This window comes from Eschrichtius robustus, chromosome 6 (genome assembly GCF_028021215.1).
Source record: "Eschrichtius robustus isolate mEscRob2 chromosome 6, mEscRob2.pri, whole genome shotgun sequence".
NCBI classification, from domain to species: Eukaryota; Metazoa; Chordata; class Mammalia; order Artiodactyla; family Eschrichtiidae; genus Eschrichtius; species Eschrichtius robustus.
The window spans coordinates 98,573,516-98,592,135 of NC_090829.1; the positions used below are offsets into that span (position 1 = coordinate 98,573,516).

Sequence of the window (18,620 nt, forward strand, 5' to 3'; positions counted from 1 at the left end):
GGGCAGAATGCCCTGGAAAGCTCTATGACTCTATGAAGGGTCACTTTATGCTAGTATCACTTGGAGAGAAGAGTAATTCCTGCCATCTGATAAAATCCTGAACTGGACTCCCACAAAAGTGTCTGTTCCCCTGGGAGATTCAAAAGATTTCTGCCCCTGAGACTAAACAGACATTTCTCCAAAGAAGACATTCAGATGGCCAATAGGCACACGAAAAGATGCTCAACATCACTAATTATTAGAGAAATGCAAATCAAAACTACAATGAAGTACCACCTCATACTGGTCAGAATGGCTATCATTAAAAAGTCTACAAATAACTAATGCTGGAGAGGATATGAAGAAAAGGGAACCCTCCTACATTGTTGATGGGAATGTAAATTGGTGCAGCCACTATGGAGAATGGTATGAAGCTTCCGTAAAAAGCTAAAAACAGAGTTACCACATGATCCTGCAATCCCATCCTGAGCATATATCTGGAAAAACCTATAGTTCAACAGGATACATGTACCCCAATGTTCATAGCAGCACTATTTACAATAGCTAAGTCACGGAAGCAGCCTAAATGTCCATCAGCAGATGAATGGATAAAGAAGATGTGGTATATATACACAATGGAATACTACTCAGCCATAAAAAAGAATGAAATAATGCCATTTGCAGCAACACGGGTGGACCTAGAAATTATCATACTAAAAGAAATGTCAGAAAAAGAAAGATAAGTACCATATGATATTACTTATATGTGGAATCTAAAATATGACACAAACAAACTTATTTACAAAACAGAAACAGACTTACAGACATAGAAAACAAACTTATGGTTACCAAAGGGGAAAGGGAGAGGAGGGATAAATTAGGAATTGGGGATTAGCAGATACAAACTACAAGCTACTATATATAAAATAGATAAACAGCAAGGTCCTACTGTATAGGTATATAGATAGAGATAGAGATATACCTGTATAGGTGTATATATATATATATATATATATATATATATATATATATATATATATATATATATATATACACATATATAACTGAATCACTTTGCTGTACACCAGAAACTAACACAACATTGTCAATCAACTTTACTTCAATTTAAAAAAAAAAAAGCTTTCTGCCCCTGTAATTGGTATTTCCTTATTTAAGATTGACTGGGCCCCAATTAACCTAACCAACTGGATTGATCTGGAAAAATTGATCTTGCACGGGTGGAGCCAGTAAGAAATCTGAGTGCTTGGTGGCAGAAGATTTTCTGTAATTTTGGTTAAAGAAGAGATCTCTCTACCGTAACAGGTTGGAAAAGAATTCTTTGGTCATCAGCTTGGAAATGGTTGGATTTTATAAGAACTAGTTACAAAAAATATGACTCAACCATATGACTGAGGGCAGTAAATTAGTCTTCAAGCAGATTTCCAACAAAGGTTTTTAGAAGATTGGTTCAGTTGCTTCTTTTTTCTCTTTCTGCTTCTTAACTGGCCTTCCCTCTTCATGTTGTTCAGGCCCTCAGTGGAATAATCATCAGGTCCTCCCCTTTCCATCTACCACCACCACCACCCCCAATCAAAATCCACTCGTCCTGTGAACCAAATGGTCCCTCTAATAAATTAATTTTAGAAATGTGGTTAATGATGAGATGGACTAGAGGTGGAAGTGAGCCCAAAGGAAGGCCAGTGGAGAAGCTCATTTAAACCAGAGTCTTTCTGCCAAGGCTGCCACTGCTTTCTGCAATCACTAGTCTAATGGTCCTTTCTACAAGAGTAAGATGCTCAATGATGTAAGCTAACTTGCTTATCATTTCTCCAATGACTTAGAACACCAGGAAAAAATAATCATTCACCTTTATTCTTGCTTTTTTATTCAACATAGACTCCGAATTGTCCCTGATGGATTGCTTCTCAAATCATACCCACAGGAAAAAGACAAAAGGATGGACTTTGGTTGGGAGATGGTGAAGGAGAAGATACTTCTCAATATCATTTGTTAACTAAAACATGGAAAAGTAAAGTGATGATGTGCCAAACAATGAAGGAGAGATGATATTCCTGCAGCTTTTCATGAAATTTTACTTTTTCAGGCCTAAGTTCCCTCATTAACAATACTCCATCCCCAAGCCTGGCCATGTGCTTCATGATTCAGCACCATCAGTGACTGATACTGCACCGAACGGAAAATCCAGAGGCTTCACTGTGCTCAGTGTAAGAATCAACACTGTTTTCCATAAAACGTAGGACCACTGTACTGTCTGAGTATAGGAGCGAGTGTGTTTTCATGACAGCCCAAACCTTTTGTTTTCACAAGAACTGGTTTCATGACAGTGTCAGGATACTTCAAAATCCAAACATCCCCTCAGTTGACCTTTCTCCATTTCTAACTTTTTAAAAACTCCTTTCAAGACAGGAAAAAAAATGGGTTGTCTTCATTTCAAAAAATAATCTTGAAGAAGGACCTCTAGAGTGGCATGTAAATTAGATTTCCAATCTAAAAACTAAGATCCACAGAAAAGAGGGAAAATATCCCACCATAACCTCTTCTGAATCCTGTGCAATTTCTGGGAAAATGAGGTTCAGGAGAAAGTTGCCGACAGAAGGGCCATCGTGGGTTTGGGGGGAAGAGGAATGAGAGTAGAGGGCAGAGACAAAAGTGGGGAGAGGGAAGCGGGACTGAGACTGAGGCAAAGTCAAAGGCTCCTGCCCCCTTCAAGGGTTTCCCATTGTCAGGCTGATTCTCTTCTCATGGAAAAATAAACTTCCATCTGAGAACCAATCAGAATGTAATTGCTTTTCAGGGCTCAGTTGTTTCATCCACTCATTCCACCCTCTCTTACTCATTAGCACACAAGCAGAAATAATTAAAAATAATGCCAAAACAAAACCAGCACCGCCTACCACAATTAACAATCGTTAAATTATATCTAGCTTTTCTGTGTACTTCTCTCCAGAAACCATAATCTTTGTCCTTGATTGCATCTTCCTGGTAGGCTGAAGGCCCCAGATACGTGCAGGAATACAGAATGTGGTCCTAAGCTCATCAGGTAAAGACAGAAAGCCTCAACCATACTCTCTTCTTATTTTTTTTTTTTAAGATTTATTTACTTTATTTTTTTTTGGCTGCGTCAGGTCTTAGTTGCGGCACGTAGGATCTTCATTGAGGCATGCAGGATCTTTCGTTGTGGCGCGTGGGCGTCTCTCTAGTTGTGGTAGCGGGTTTTCTCTTCTCTAGCTGTGGTGCACAGGCTCCAGGGCGGGTGGGCTCTGTAGTTGTGGCACTCGGGTTCCAGAGCTCGTGGGCTCTGTAATTTGCAGTACGTGGGCTCAGCAGTTGTGGGGCGCAGGCTTAGCTGCCCCGCGGCATGTGGGATCTTAGTTCCCTGACCAGGGATCGAACCCGCATTCCCTGCATTGTAAGGCGGATTCTTTACCACTGGACCACCAGGGAAGTCCCATCACCCATGCTCTCTTAATCTCTTTCATACCTATCTCTCTCACTGGAAAACACCAGAGAGGAACAGAAGCTCCTCCAATCAATGCTGATTTGAAGGAAATGGAAGTGACAAACTTATTCCATCTACCATCTAGCACTGCTGCTGCTGTTGTTATTATCATTATTGAATACTGCAAGTGAATCGTTTCTGCCACAAGAACCATCATAGTGACCATGAGAATACTGACCAGTATGCATCCCTGCACCCCAGCTGCAGTAACCCAATCCATAGTACAGTCGACATTAGGAATAAAAGTAAAGTTTTTGAAGACCTCTGATCAAAAGCCTCTTTTCTAGGTGAAAACGTGACTTTAAGACCCCTGCTTTAGGCTTCCTTGGTGGTGCAGTGGTTGAGAATCTGCCTGCCAATGTAGGGGACACGGGTTCGAGCCCTGCTCTGGGAAGATCCCATGTGCTGCGGAGCAACTACGCCCGTGAGCCACAACTACTGAGCCTGCATGTCTGGAGCCTGTGCTCCGCAACAAGAGAGGCCGCGACAGTGAGAGGCCCGCGCACCGCGATGAAGAGTGGCCCCCGCTCGCTGCAACTAGAGAAAGCCCTCGCACAGAAACGAAGACCCAACACAGCCAAAAATTAATTAATTAATTAATTAATTAAAAAAAAGAAAAGACCCCTACTTTAAAAGACAAACTGACTTGGGACTTCCCTGGCGGTCCAGTGGTTGGGACTTCGCCTTCCAATGCAGGGGGCGTGGGTTCAATCCTTGGTCGGGGAGCTAAGGTCCCACAGGCCTTGCGGCCAAAAAACCAAAACAAAAAACAGAAGCAATATGGTGACAAATTCAATAAAGACTTTAAAAATGGTCCACGTCAAAAAAAATCTAAAAAAAACAAAAAAGACAAACTGACTTCCAATTTTTTCAGACTGACCCTTTAGTCCCAATCCTTCAAAGAAAGTAACATTTCCATCAAATGATAGTAATGGTATCTTGTTGTCATCTTCAAGTAGGAGCTTTCCTACAAATTGATCTGAGATACAACATTTTAAGAAACATATACTTTTCCAGCATCCAAGAGATTTATAAGTTGTATGAAGAAAAGCCATATATCAGCACCAGAAGAATGGGAGAGGATTGCAAGGTGCTTAGCACCAGCCAAACTGAAGAAAACTTGTTTTTTCAAGCAGCAAAGCATCTAAGAAGAGATATCCAGAAGATACGGGGTCAGACTGAACTTCAGGGCAGTGATGAATCAGGGAAACACACCTGGTGACTAAATTTAAAACTATCTAATTCTCAGAGGAGAATAGACAGCCCAGGCTCAAAGCTTGGAGCTCAGTTATGGGCCCCCAGAGCATTAAGCTCATGCATGACCCCAGAGTAACCTCTCTGACCCAACCTCAAACTGCTGGTGGTGAAGTAGAGGTCTGAATCTTCAGCCTTGGTCACAGTCCTAACATGACACTGGTGACTTCAATCCCTGTACACTCCTCTTGAATTTCAAAGGCTTCTGGTTCTAGACCCTGGCTTAACCCACCCCTGAGACCGGTCAGCAGATCTTGGCCTCCCTGGTTTGGCCCTTACTGCTCTCTAATGCATTTGATTCCGAGTCATCCATTGGCCTCAGAGAATTAGCCCCACCTCACCCTCCATTCATTGCCCCCTACTCCCAGCTCCAACCCTTGGAATGGATACATGATGCACTTGGCTGAGTTTACCTTACCATAATCCAATGCGGAAGCTGGAGTTATCAAACACAGGAAAAGTATTTCAAAAAACAATAATAGACATCAAAGAGGAACTGCTATCTCAGAAGCCAAGGTAAATATCAACACAGACCATGGTTAGGCAGACTCTGGCTTGTTATGTACAAAATGTTACTCTGAAGGCTTCAACTATTTGACTTTTTAATGGTACAAAAATGTGTATGGAAATACACCTCTAGGACAGTCAAGGACAGTGTATTTCCATTTTAAACACAACTGCTTTACTATTTTATGGTGCCAAACATTGTGAATTTTGCCTTGTTGGGTGCTGGATATTTTTTAATATCTGTAAGTATTCTTGAGCTCTGTTCTGGGATGAGTAAGTGACAGTTTGATCCTTTTAGGTACTGCTTTTTTATGATTTGTTAGGCACGTCTGGAGCAGTGCTCAGTGTAGGGTTAATTATTCCCCATTACTGAGGCCAGACCTTCCTGAATGTTCTGCCCAATACTTTGTGAACTATGAGTTTTCCAGTCTGGTTGGAGGGAATAAGCAATATTCCCGGACTTCTGTGACTGCAGGGCACTGCTCTCCACCCCCTCCCTGTCCCCTGCCCCATCTTTGCACCCCTTCCCCCTTCCCTCCAGCCTCCTGTAGTTGCCTCACTTGCTCTGATGAATCCTTGAGGGGCCTTTCTGCAGATCTCCAGTGCCCTCTCTCTGTGCAGCTCTCTTGGTTCTAGAGCTCTGTCCTGAGAACTCGAGGCACCTTGGTTTTCCTGGGCTCTTAGCACCACCTCCTCAACTCAAGGAGTACGAGTTCCACCTGCGGCTCAGCCTGGAGCCTCTCTCTGGCAGCCAGCTGGAGCAATCCCAGCACTCACCTCTTTTTTTTTTTTTTTTTTTCACATCTTTATTGGAGTATAATTGCTTTACAATGATGTGTTAGTTTCTGCTTTATAACAAAGTGAATCAGCTCTACATATACAGATATCCCCATATCTCTTCCCTCTTGCGTCTCCCTCCCTCCCACCCTCCCTTATCCCACCCCTCTAGGTGGTCACAAAGCACCGAGCTGATCTCCCGATGCTATGCAGCTGCTTCCCACCAGCTATCGGTTCATTCTCGAGCACTCACCTCTTTTGTTTGTGATTTCCTGAGGATCATTGCCTTCCCACTGCCAGATGGCCAGCGTTTCAAAAACCGTTTATTGTTTCATATATTTTATCTGATATTATTTCAGCTTATTTCAGGCAAAAGAATAAATCTGGCCCTATTACTCTATCTTGGGCAAAAACAGAACTTCTTTAAAATTCAGTCAACTTAGCACTCAATACCAGTATTACACAGAAAAGATACTATCAATACTTTAACGTGTATTTTTCAAAATAAGGTCCTTGAGCCGCCTACCTGAGAATCTCCCGAGATGCTTGATAAAATGAACATGCCTACTTCACATCCCCAGATCTACTGAATATAAATTTCTTGCCACTAAAATTTGACAGTTGTTTTCATTACCATGACAATTCATTAACAAAAGCCAATAAAATTCCTCTTCTGAAAGTTGGGAGATCATTAGAATTGGCAATGGGTTAAAAAGGCAAGGAGAATATTGGGAGTTCAGCTTGAAATGATGTTCACACCAGCTTTTACAGCTTTCAGCTACAAAAGCATGCTCTGTATAAACCATGACTCTCCACGGCTACATGAGCAATTTTGGAGCTGCTTCCTTCTCATTCATTGCAACCGTAGTGCTCCATTTGGAGACTGGAAAGCAATGGTGAGATGGGGAGAGAATCTTGACTGCCTCCACACAGAGGGCCTCTGGATGGCAAGTGTTCAGGGCCAAAGTCAAACCAACCAGGAAACTGTTTTGCCAGGATGCGTGCTTCCCCTCAGCTCACTGAATAAAGTCATGCTCCCCACCAATGAATTTTCATCAACAGTAACAACAATCACACTATCAATCTTTTATCCTCCAATCTCAAGAGCAATTGGAATGACCCCTGTACCATCCTGACTCATATCAGTCCCATTTTCTGGGGAAGGAAACAAACAGCCTAACATGCTTGTATAAGGTGTGAACAGAATATGGATATCATGAGGCTGAGTCTATCAGGGGAGCAGTAGGTTACATCACTCGAGCAGAGTTCCTCACAAATCTTCTCTAGGACTTGGTATTGGCCATCTCACTCATTTTGAAGCTAGTGGCAAAGTTCTCGCTCCTGGAGGAAGTGAGGCAAGCACCAGTGCAAGCTTGAGCTTGTAGACGAAAGAACAAAACAAAGTGTATCTCACATCTCAAATCATTATGTGTTCTCTACCTGAACCTACTTTTTTATCCAAAGTCTGACTACATTTCATTAGCATTGGGGGAAGAGTGGGCAAGGCGGAGATAGAGACGGGAGAATGTAGGCAGAGCCGGATTACCTTTCAGCCCATGGTAAATATCTGGACTTTATGTTAAATGCAGTGGGAAGCCATTGGAGGGTTTAAGCAGGGGAATGATGGGACCTTATGTGTATTTTTAAAGAATCATCCTGGTTGCTTTGTGGCACATCCTGGTTGCTTTACAGGGGGCAAGAGTGAAAGCAAGGAGAATCCTAGGACAATGCTAGTGACGCCATAGTCTGTGGACCAACGCTAGTAAGCAAACTGTTTACCATCTGCAACAAGATCAGCACGGAAACTGACAGTAAACGTTTAGAAACTTTAAAACATTTTAGAGTAATATGACATTGCTGCAACGTCCAAATAGGAGTTTTTATATTTTTACAAAAATGTCAACTTCACTGGCCGAGGGAAAAAAATAAAACCAAAACCAAACTGATCCTTTACCACAGATAGTTTAATACACTGTGGCGGTAATTCAGGCCAGGGGTGATGGATGCTAGAACTAGGGCGTATCAGGCACAGAGGATACAAAGTGTTCACCCTCCCAGGATTACAAAGGATGGTAAGAGGAATCTGGCAGATCAGGACAAGGAACTTGGTGCACACAGCAAGACCTCTACCTCTGCTGACCAGCACTAGACTCGACTACTCACCAACCCTCTGAAAAGTTGCCATCAACAGCAGTTGCTTCACTCCTGAGTGTATTACACATGGCATAAATGTTAAGCGTTCAGACACTGGAATGAGGTTATCCTATGTTTAAGTCCTGATTTCATCACTGTGTGATCTTGGAAGAGTTACTTAACCTCTCTGGGCCTCAGTTACCTCATCTATAAAATGGGAATAAAAAGAGCCTCTACCTTCTTCCAAGTCTCCCAGGTTACTGGTTTTACTTTTTCCTCTCAAATATTCAGATGATATATCTGGTTCCAAGAAAGCAGCTTTTTAAAAATAAATGTATGTATTTATTTATTATTTTTTTTGGCTGCGTTGGGTCTTCGTTGCTGCGCGCAGGCTTTCTCTAGTTGCGGCGAGCGGGGGCTACTCTTCGTCATGGTGCGCGGGCTTCTCACTGCGGTGGCTTCTCTTGTTGCGGAGCACGGGCTCCAGGCACACGGGCTTCAGTAGTTGTGGAAAGTGGGCTCAGTAGTTGTGGCTTGCGGGCTCTAGAGCTCAGGCTCAGCAGCTGTGGCGCACGGGCTTAGTTGCTCTGCGGCATGTGGGATCTTCCAGGACCAGGGCTCGAACCCGTGTCCCCTGCATTGGCGGGCAGATTCTTTTAACCACTGCACCACCAGGGAAGCCCCAGCAGTTTTAATATAACATAAATACATGTGGTTCATTTGACTATGTAAAAATCATCTATATCCCCATGAAGTGTCTTTGCCACACAATCTCAAGAGCTTTGTTATATTGTGTAAAACTGGGAAGCAAAAATGAATGTTGACAAGTCTGCTGTTTGTGAAAAAAATGGGGGCAGAGGATGAAAACAATTTGTCAGTAAATAATAAATGTGTTGTGATAAACTGTTATTGTGATTACATGAAATAATGTATGTGAAGAACTTTCCATTGTAATAAATGCTCATTAAATGTTAAAAAAAAAAAAAAAGAGCCTCTACCCCATAAGGTGTCCATGAAGATAAAATGAGAAGAACCCCGAGAAGAGGTTGACACCTCATAAATGGTCACTCAGCCATTAGTTGTTTGTGTATTTTTCTGGGAAGAAAGAGCTTTAAAGCATGATGACGGTTACATAATCTCTATCCTCCGTGGAGCACATTAAAGTTCACAAAACCCTATCACATACAGTACTTCATGACTCCTCTCTTAGAAGTAGGGAGAGACAGGTCTGATTTTCTGATGAGGAAAATGAGGCTTAGTGTCCGTACGGAGGTTCCCAACTTGCCCCAGGAGGATGAGGTATTGATTCATCCCTCTTCTCCCCACAGTGGAAACAACCTGTCCGAAAAGTCACACAAGCAGCAAGAAAAAAAACAAGATCACCGTGCTCTTCCACAGTCTGTCTTCATGCCCTTAGTGCATACAAATCGAAGGCAGAGCAGGAGGAGGAAAAGCAACACCAGAGATGGAGAAGCTGGGTTCAGTTCTCCTTCCTGCCAGCTTGAAGGTAAGGAGCATCTAGGTCTCTGACCCCAATTCCCCCATTCTTCCTCAACACAACCTTCTCTCTCCCCCTTATTACTCTCTCTTCCTCGGACCTTTAGCCCCAAGGTTCAGCTGTGACATGATTTTGGTGTATTTTTCATGATTTTTTCTTCTTTGCTAACATTTTTAACGTTATTAAATTTTCATTATCTATTAAACATACAGTGTCCCTAAAACTGTCCTATGTGCTCCTTACTACCATACCTCTCTCTATTTTGGCTTTTCTTCTCTTCCTTTAAGAGTTTTTGACAATCGTTAGTCTGAATTATTCCTGGCTTACAGAGAGAGGAAGCAAGAATCAAATAATTGGAGAAAAACTCTCTGAGCTAAAGAAAGACTTGGGTCTTCAAATGGAAAGGACACATCAAGAGAAAACAGGATGTTAAAAAAAATTTTTTTTTAAGATCCATACCTAGACATATCAAAGTGAAATCCAGAACTTTATACTTTTTTAAAGTGTAAGGATAGTAATTTAATATAGGGCTACTTGGATATGAAGGATGCCATTTGAATTTTATGAGAGTAGTTATTAATCCCAATATTTTGATATTTTAATCTATAGCTTTGTCTGTAGAAGAATATTTTAGGAACTAATATATCTTTTTCTGAAGAAATACTTACCCAAAGTTCAAAAATCCCTTATATTTCACTTTGGTTTCTTTTTCTTCTATTAAATTTATGACAAATGAAATATAATACTTTTTACTGAAAATGTATTTGGTGGTAGACTCTGGGCCAGAGATAAACACAGTGTCTCTACACAAGAAACTGGGTCTATTTGGCCACCTAGTTGTTGACTCAAGTCAGAAAACAGACTAAGTAGGATTTCAGGTCATTAAGAGGGAATTCAAATGCCTCCTAAACACCTAAGTTCCTACCAGGAAATAACACAGCCATGAGGGAATTTTGGCTCTGAAAAAAGTGAAGTTAATGGGAGCTCTACATAATTTGGTGAGAAAGAGTTCACCTTTCAGCTTAAAGAAGTGAGTTTTCTTGGGAATAAGGCCACAAGGAACAGTGCAAACAGTCTGATTTGACAAGCTTAGCCCAATGTCGCTCTTACTTTAAGTGGCTTGCTCTTCTATAGAAAAAGAACATTCTTCCATTTGAGCTTCACCTACTGTTCTCCATGACAAAATATGCCACAAAAATCTATACATCTCAACTGACAGGTTGAGATTTGTATATTATACATGTATATGCTTATGTATGTGTGGAGCTAAAAAAACAAACAAAGGCAGAACAATGAATATAATATGGTCTCATTTATATTTTAAAATTATATTTATGTTTAGATCTATACCTGTGAGTGGATTCTTGGAGAAGGTCTAGAAGGATACAGGCCAAACTACTAACAAAGGTACCTCGGGAACAGTAGCGGGATGGGAAGAAAGCAGGTAAGAAAAGGGGAAAACATTACTTTTGACTCTATACACTGTTTCAATTTTTTCAGCTCATATAGATTACTTTTTTAATTCTAAAGCCAAAAAAAATTAGAAGGGTTAGGAAGAAAGAAAGAAAGAAAGAAAGAAAGAGAGAGAGAGAGAAAGAAAGAAAAAGGAAGGAAGGAAGGAAGAAAGAAAGAGAGAGAGAAAGAGAGGGAGGGAGGAAGGAAGAAAGGGAGAAAGGTGGAAAGAGAGGAAGGAAAGCTATCAGCAATCAATGCCCTTTAACCATAGGAAAAATCTTTCTCTCTTGGAGAGAGTAAAAGTTATAAGGAGTAGAAATTTTGAGTAGTTCTATGAGGAAAAACTTAGCACTTTAGACATAATTTTAAAAGTAAGTCAAGAATGAATCAATATTTTAATACTATGTCTATATGTATTCTAATGGTGTTTATATAGAGAAGAACATTATAATGATTAATAAGTGAATTGCTTAGATATCCACATGCAAAAGAATAAAGTCAGACCCTTACCTCCATCATATACAAAAATTAATTCAAAATGTATCAAAGACCCAAACATCAGAACTAAAACTATAAATCTCTTAGAAGAAGACATAGAAGAAAATCTTCATGACATTTGATTTGTCAATGATTCTTGGATATGGCACCAAAAGCACAGGCAACAAAAGAAAAAATATATTAATTGGACTACATCAAAGGACAATACCAACAGAGTGAAAAGGCATCCCAGGGAATGGGAGAAAATATCTGCAAATCATATACCCAATAAATAGATAACATCAAGAATATATAAAGAACACCTACAACTCAATAACAAAACAAAACCTGACTTAAAAATGAGCAAAGAACTTAAATAGACATTTCTCCAAAGAAGATATAAAAATGGTCAATAAGCACATGAAAGGGTGTTCAACAGCACTAATCAGAAACACAAATCAAAAACACAATAAGATATCACTTCATATCCATGAGGATGGCTGTAATTAAAAAACAAAAACAAACAAACAAAAAAACCCAGAACAACAAGTGTTAGCAAGGATGTAGAGAAATCGGAATCCTTGTGCATTGCTAATAAGAATATAAAATGGTGCAGGCAGGGCTTCCCTGGTGGCGCAGTGGTTAAGAATCCGCCTGCCAATGCAGGGGACACGGGTTCGAGCACTGGTCCAGGAAGATCCCACGTGCCGTGGAGCAACTAAGCGGTGCACCACAACTACTGAGCCTGCGCTATAGAGCCTGCGAGCCACACCTACTGAAGCCCGCATACCTAGAGCCCGTGCTCCGCAACAAGAGAAGCCACGACAATGAGAAGCCCACACATCACAACGAAGAGTAGCCCCCACTAGCCACAACTAGAGAAAGCCCACGCGCAGCAACAAAGACCCAACACAGCCAAAAATAAATAAATAAATAAATAAAATTTATTTTAAAAAATAAAATAAAATGGTGCAGCTGCTGTGGAAAACAGTATGGCAGGTCCTCAAAAAATTAAAAATTGAATTACTTTATGATCCAGAAGTAATTCCACTTCTGGGTTTATACCCAAAAGAATTGAAAGCAGGAACCCCAATAGATATTTCTACACCAATGTTCATAGCAGCATTATTCACAACAGGCAAAAGATGTCATATTAGTCAGGGTTCTCCAGAGAAATATAACCAATAGGATATAGATATATAGGTAAATATATATGAAGAAAGAGAGAGAGAGATTTATTTCAGGAATTGGCTCACATGACTGTGGAGGCTGGTAAATCCAAAATCGTCAGGATAAGCTAACAAACTGGTAACCCAGGGAAGAGTTGATGCTGCAGTTCAAGTCTTAAGGCAGTCTACTGGCAGAATTCCCTCTTCAAGGGAGATCAGTCTTGTTCTACGAAGGACTTCAAATGACTGGATGAGACCCACCTACATTATGGAAGCTAATCTGCTTTACTCAAGGTCTACTAATCTAAATGTTAATTTCATCTAAAAATACCTTTACAAAAATATCTAGAATAATGTTTGACCAAATATCTGGATACTGTGGCCTAGACAAATTGACACGAAACGTTAACTTCACAGACGGAAAAAACCCAAATGCCCATCAACATTTTGTTTGGGATAAACAAAATGTGGTATATACATACAATGGAAAATTATTCAGCCTTAAAAAGCAATTAAATTATGACACTTACTACAATATGGATGAACCTTGGAGACATTATGCTAAGTGAAATAAGCCAGTCATAAAAGGACAAATACTGTATAATTCCACTTATAAGAGGTAACTAGAGTAATCAAATTCATAAACACAGAATACAGAATGGTTGTTGCCAGAGGCTGGGGGGAGGGGAGAGGAAGGTAACAGAGAGTTATTGTTTAATGAATACAGAGTTTCAGTTTGATGAAAAAGTTCTGGAGGGACTTCCCTGGTGGCACAGTGGTTAAGAATCCGCCTGCCGGGCTTCCCTGGTGGTGCAGTGGTTGAGAATCTGCCTGCCAATGCAGGGGACACGGGTTCGAGCCCTGGTCTGGGAAGATCCCACATGCCGCAGAGCAACTGGGCCCGTGAGCCACAACTACTGAGTCTGCGCGTCTGGAGCCTGTGCTCCGCAACAAGAGAGGCCGCGATGGTGAGAGGCCCACGCACCGCGATGAAGAGTGGTCCCCGCTTGCCGCAACTAGAGAAAGCCCTCGCACAGAAACGAAGACTCAACACAGTCATAAATAAATAAATAAATAAATAAAAGAACGTGAATTTCTTAAAAAAAAAAAAAAAAAAGAATCCGCCTGCCAATGCAGGGGACATGGGTTCGAGCCCTGGTCCGGGAAGATCCCACATGCTGTGGAGCAACTAAGCCCATGCGCCACAGCTACTGAGCCTGCGCTCTAGAGCCCACGAGCCACAACTACTGAAGCCCGCGCTCCTGGAGCCCGAGCTCCGCAACAACAGAAGCCACGGCAATGAGAAGCCCGCGCACCACAGCGAAGAGTAGCCCCCTTTCACAGCAGCTAGAGAAAGCCCGCGCACAGCAACGAAGACCCAAGGCAGCCAAACTAATTAATAAATTAATTAATTTTTAAAAAGTTCTGGTTGCACCATAATGTGAATGTACTTGATGTCACTGAACTATACACTTAAAAATGGTTATAATGCCAAATTTTATGTTTATTTTACCACAGTAAAAAAAATGAATTGCTTACATGTATAGGCTTTACTATGACGCAGACACCATGTTAAATGCCTTATATTGATTTTCTCATTTAATGCCTTTGATATTCCCATTTTATAAATAATAAAGCCTCCTAGAGAAAGTGACTTGCTCAAGGTACACTAGTAAGAAGCAGATCTAGGGTTGAAACCCTCCGTCTGACTCCAAAATCCAAGTGCTCAGTCAGTGTGCTATACTGAAAAGAGTGACTACATTAAGGTAGTGAGATAAAAAGCAAATTAAACTGTTTTTCAAGTAATATTTTAAAGTTGATTAAACATATTAAAATTTTTAAGAATGAATTCCCCCAAAAATATCGAATCCAGACTGGGTATGACTAATAATAAGACACCTAAAATAGTCCTACATTGACCTTCACCATGAGACATTCTTATCCCAAAACCACAGCATCTCCAGAAATAAGACAAAAAACCAGGCTGCCCAAGAAATAGGAATAGAAAGTGTACCTGGCGTCTGCCCCATTCTTCCATAAGCCTTGGAACATTTCATAGTTTCTCTATTTTTTTTAAATAAAACTACTGTGGTTCCATTTATATTTTTAAATTATATTTATGTTTAGATCTACACCTGTGAGTAGACTCTTGAAGAAGGACTGGAAGGATACAGACCAAAGTATTAGCAAAGGTTACCTCTGGAGAAAGTAGTAAAGTGGAAAGAAAGCAGGTAAATAAAGGCGAAACCATTACTTTTGACACTTATACACTCTGTTCCAGTTTTTCAAAGGATACAGTCATTCAACTGACATTACTGAATGTCTACCATAAGTCCAGGGTCTATGGTGGTTCTGTTCAATCAAGATGAAAAGACAGAATGATTATCTGTAATGAGCTCCATCTAATAAACAAGTAACACATCTCCTGTCTGCATGTGCAACGCATCCCATAGACAAGACTCATGTTGGTATTCTGGTCCCTGCAGGGAATTTTTACCAACCCCACTCCTCCAAATGGTCCCTCCCCCTCCAGTGATCCTCCTTCCATGGACCTCTTGACTACCACTGCCACAAACAAGAAGAGCAGCCCTGCTGTATTACACCCAAGGCAGCATAGACTAGTGGTGAAGGCTTGGGCTCTGGAGTTACACTGTCTGGGTCTGCATCTGTCATTTGTACAGTGTGACCTTGGGCAAGTTTCTTAATCCGCCCGTGCCTCTGTCACCTCAACTAATAGGTACCAACCCTCACAGGATTACTGAGAGGCTTACATGAGTTAAGGCAGGTAAAGCACTCAGAACAATGTCTGTCATATATTAAGTGTTCAGAAAATGTTAGTCATAGAGGGATCAAATAGCCTTCTAGAAGCAACAGACTGTCCCAGGGAAAAGAATAAAAGATCATCCAACGGAAGAGGGATCGTAGAGATCATTTTACAGATGATGGCACAGAGAGGGCCATAATGGCTCAATGTCTTGCCCAAGAACACGCAGGTGGTCCACGGCAACATCAGGGCCAGACTCGGGCTCTCTCTGACGCAGCACCGTGCCCTCGAGGAAGAGAAAGCAGAGCTCTCCAAACTGACTTGTCACTTAGGTGCATATTACAGGTCTCATCTACTTTAATACTTGTGCATCCTAAAGTTTTAAGTATTAGCACATGAATGCTCAATTCTTTGAACAGAATGAAAAAGGGCTTTTTGGCACACACTGTGTGTGTGTAGGGGTTGGGGAGGGGTGCAGGTGCAACAATCACATCCATGTCAAAGATTTTAGGGCATGACCTGTTTCTGAAATGTAGCCTGGGTAATAGTCCAGGATGCCAGACCACTTCAGCAGAGCCCCAAGACAGCCACCACAGAGTGAGTCCAAAAAGTGGAGCTGAGGCTCACTGGTCAGTCCTGCAAGGCCCTGAGGTGGGGGTCACTGAAGCAGTGGAGCAGATCAGGAGGGGTATGCTGGGCAAGGGGGAGAAACTGAGAGATGGATCATTCCAGAAACACCTCCAACTATGTAACTGCTGCAAGTTCAGCTTGTGACCCCCTACCAATCTTACCTCCCAAGCCTCTCCTTCCCCACAGAGAAGCTCTCCATGACTCCCTCTCTTACCTCTCCCACTTTTCCAACCTTTCCACCCACTAAGCTCTCACAGATTACCCCGCATCAAAACCCAACGTCCCCCAGGAGAAATTCATACTTTCCAGCCTCAGTGCTTTTCTGCCCACGCTTTCCCTTCCTCCTGGAGTGCCTGCCACCTTCTCTTCTATGATCCCTTTCCCCTCAATCAAAGCCATTTGGCAAAATCCTTTTCCAGAAATGCCAACCCTTCCCTGAAACCATCCTACAAGAAGAAGTCCTCTTTCCCAGAACCCTCTAGGTCTTTCTAAGGCACTTGATAAATTCTACCTCACTCCCCTCTCCAGACTCTCTCTCCTTTACAGCCGTATACGATGCCCCACTAACAAGGGGTCTGCACTCAGTAAACACTAGTTGCTAGTGTAGAAGTCAAAATGGTGGCTGGGAAAACAGGTGCAGCAGGGGAAGCTGAAAAGGACAGCAATGAAGAGTGTGCACAACAGCAAAGATTAACTCTGTGCCAGAACCAAGGGTTTAACACGTGTTAACTCACCTAGTTTTCAAGACAATCCCATGAGATAGGTGCTATTATCGCCACGTACAAAGGAGGGAACTGAGGTATGATGGGCGGAGTAACTTGCCCAAGGTCAAACGGCAGGGTTTTGAATTGAACCAGGCCAGCTGGCTCTTTATATTGATTCTCTGCAACACTGTTCCTTCTAACCCTACATCCCTGAAAACCACTTCAACTCTTCCACTCACAGTGTGCAATGCCTTTCTGAATCAAAAACACACTTTGCAACTTGCAATTATGGCACCTACTGCTTTCTTAGTCAAAAATTAAAGATCGATTCTGGCCACAACTGCCACAACTGTAAATAACATACGATAAAGTCTCAAATCTAAAATATTGCTTAAACAGAGACAATTATAGATGTTTGGGATGGAATGGGCCTCTGGCCATTCACCTAACTCAATATTTGCCATCATTTCCATTTTAAAGTCCTGAAATATATACCAGAATTATGTGCAAGCACAAATGTCTAACAGCACTCTGAATATTACTCTGATAGAATTATGGGAGTAATAATATAATTATAAGCTTATTGATGCACACAGTGATCTATCACGTTTAGTGTGTTTTTTAAAAATCATCAAGGAATTTGGGCCTACCACAATGGATAGAAGAATATAGAAAAGACATTGAGCTACATTCACATGTAAGTGAAACAGTAATTACCTATATAATTCAGGATTTAAATAATTTAATATTAAATATCCCATTAAAGGAAGCAAAAGTTTTGTTAATTCTGAATAAGCCAGATAACTTTTCAATCTTCTGACGAAACAGTGAGGGACTTCCGTGTTGGTGCAGTGGTTAAGACCCCGCGCTCCCAATGCAGGGGGCCCGGGTTCAATCCCTGCTCAGGGAACTAGATCCCACATGCATGCCATAACTAAAAGTTCGCATGCTGCAACTAAGAGTTTGCATGCCGCAACTAAGGAGCCAGCCTCCCGAAACGAAGACCCAGCGCAACCAAATAAATAAATAAATACTTTTAAAAAAACAGGGCGGGGGGATGGATAAAAATTCCGGCTTTACAAATGTATACTCTGTTCTCACAGAAAGAAAATAGAAAAATAAATGTATCAATAGATTCAACTTTGAAGTTAGGAGAGGCTTTTTACAGGATAACAGTTAAATTTCTGTTCCCAGGAAATTTTTAAATAGCATACAGATGACCCCAAAATTAAATTAAATTAAATTAAATTAAAATGTTAGCAAAGCAGAAGAAAAGGAAACGAGGTTCTGTGCAGTTTGTGGCAGCAAGCGATATTTTTCTCTCCCTGATGAAGAGAAGGCTTAGTGAGAACAGCAAAAAGACGCAGGGTAGAGATCACAGCAGGAGAAATAAGATATCCAGCACGTATTCAAAACTTACCCAACTCGGTCTTACTCAACACTATTTTTCCCACTTTGCCAGTTTTAAATCAGACAGCGGCTGGGCTTTTGCTGTTGCTGTTTCTGTCCTTTTGATCCCAGAGCCCCATGAAAGTTAAACTGTGTGTTGGATGGGATCTGGCCCCGTCTCGCATTAAGGCGAAAAAAGTTTTAAACTTGGATTCCTGGTTGCTTCTTTGGGAAAGTGAATAAATAAGTGGTTGAAAGGAGAGGACGTGGGGGACGTGCTCAGCTGACGTCGGGCCCGCGAAGGGGCCGCACAGTTCCTCAGCGCAGCTGTCCAGATGTGCCTCATCTGGTTCCCCGGCGGGGC

At 41.5% G+C, this 18,620-nt stretch overlaps 1 protein-coding gene across 3 annotated transcripts in view; it reads right to left on the bottom strand.

Moving 5' to 3' along the window:
* TMEM45A (transmembrane protein 45A) overlaps positions 1-18,620 on the bottom strand; it is an 86,120-nt gene extending 67,500 nt beyond the window's left edge. For all 3 annotated transcript variants that reach the window (XM_068545583.1, XM_068545585.1, XM_068545582.1), the window contains exon 1: positions 18,288-18,620. The gene's annotated coding sequence lies outside the window, so the exon portion shown is untranslated. The remainder of the gene's footprint in view (positions 1-18,287) is intronic.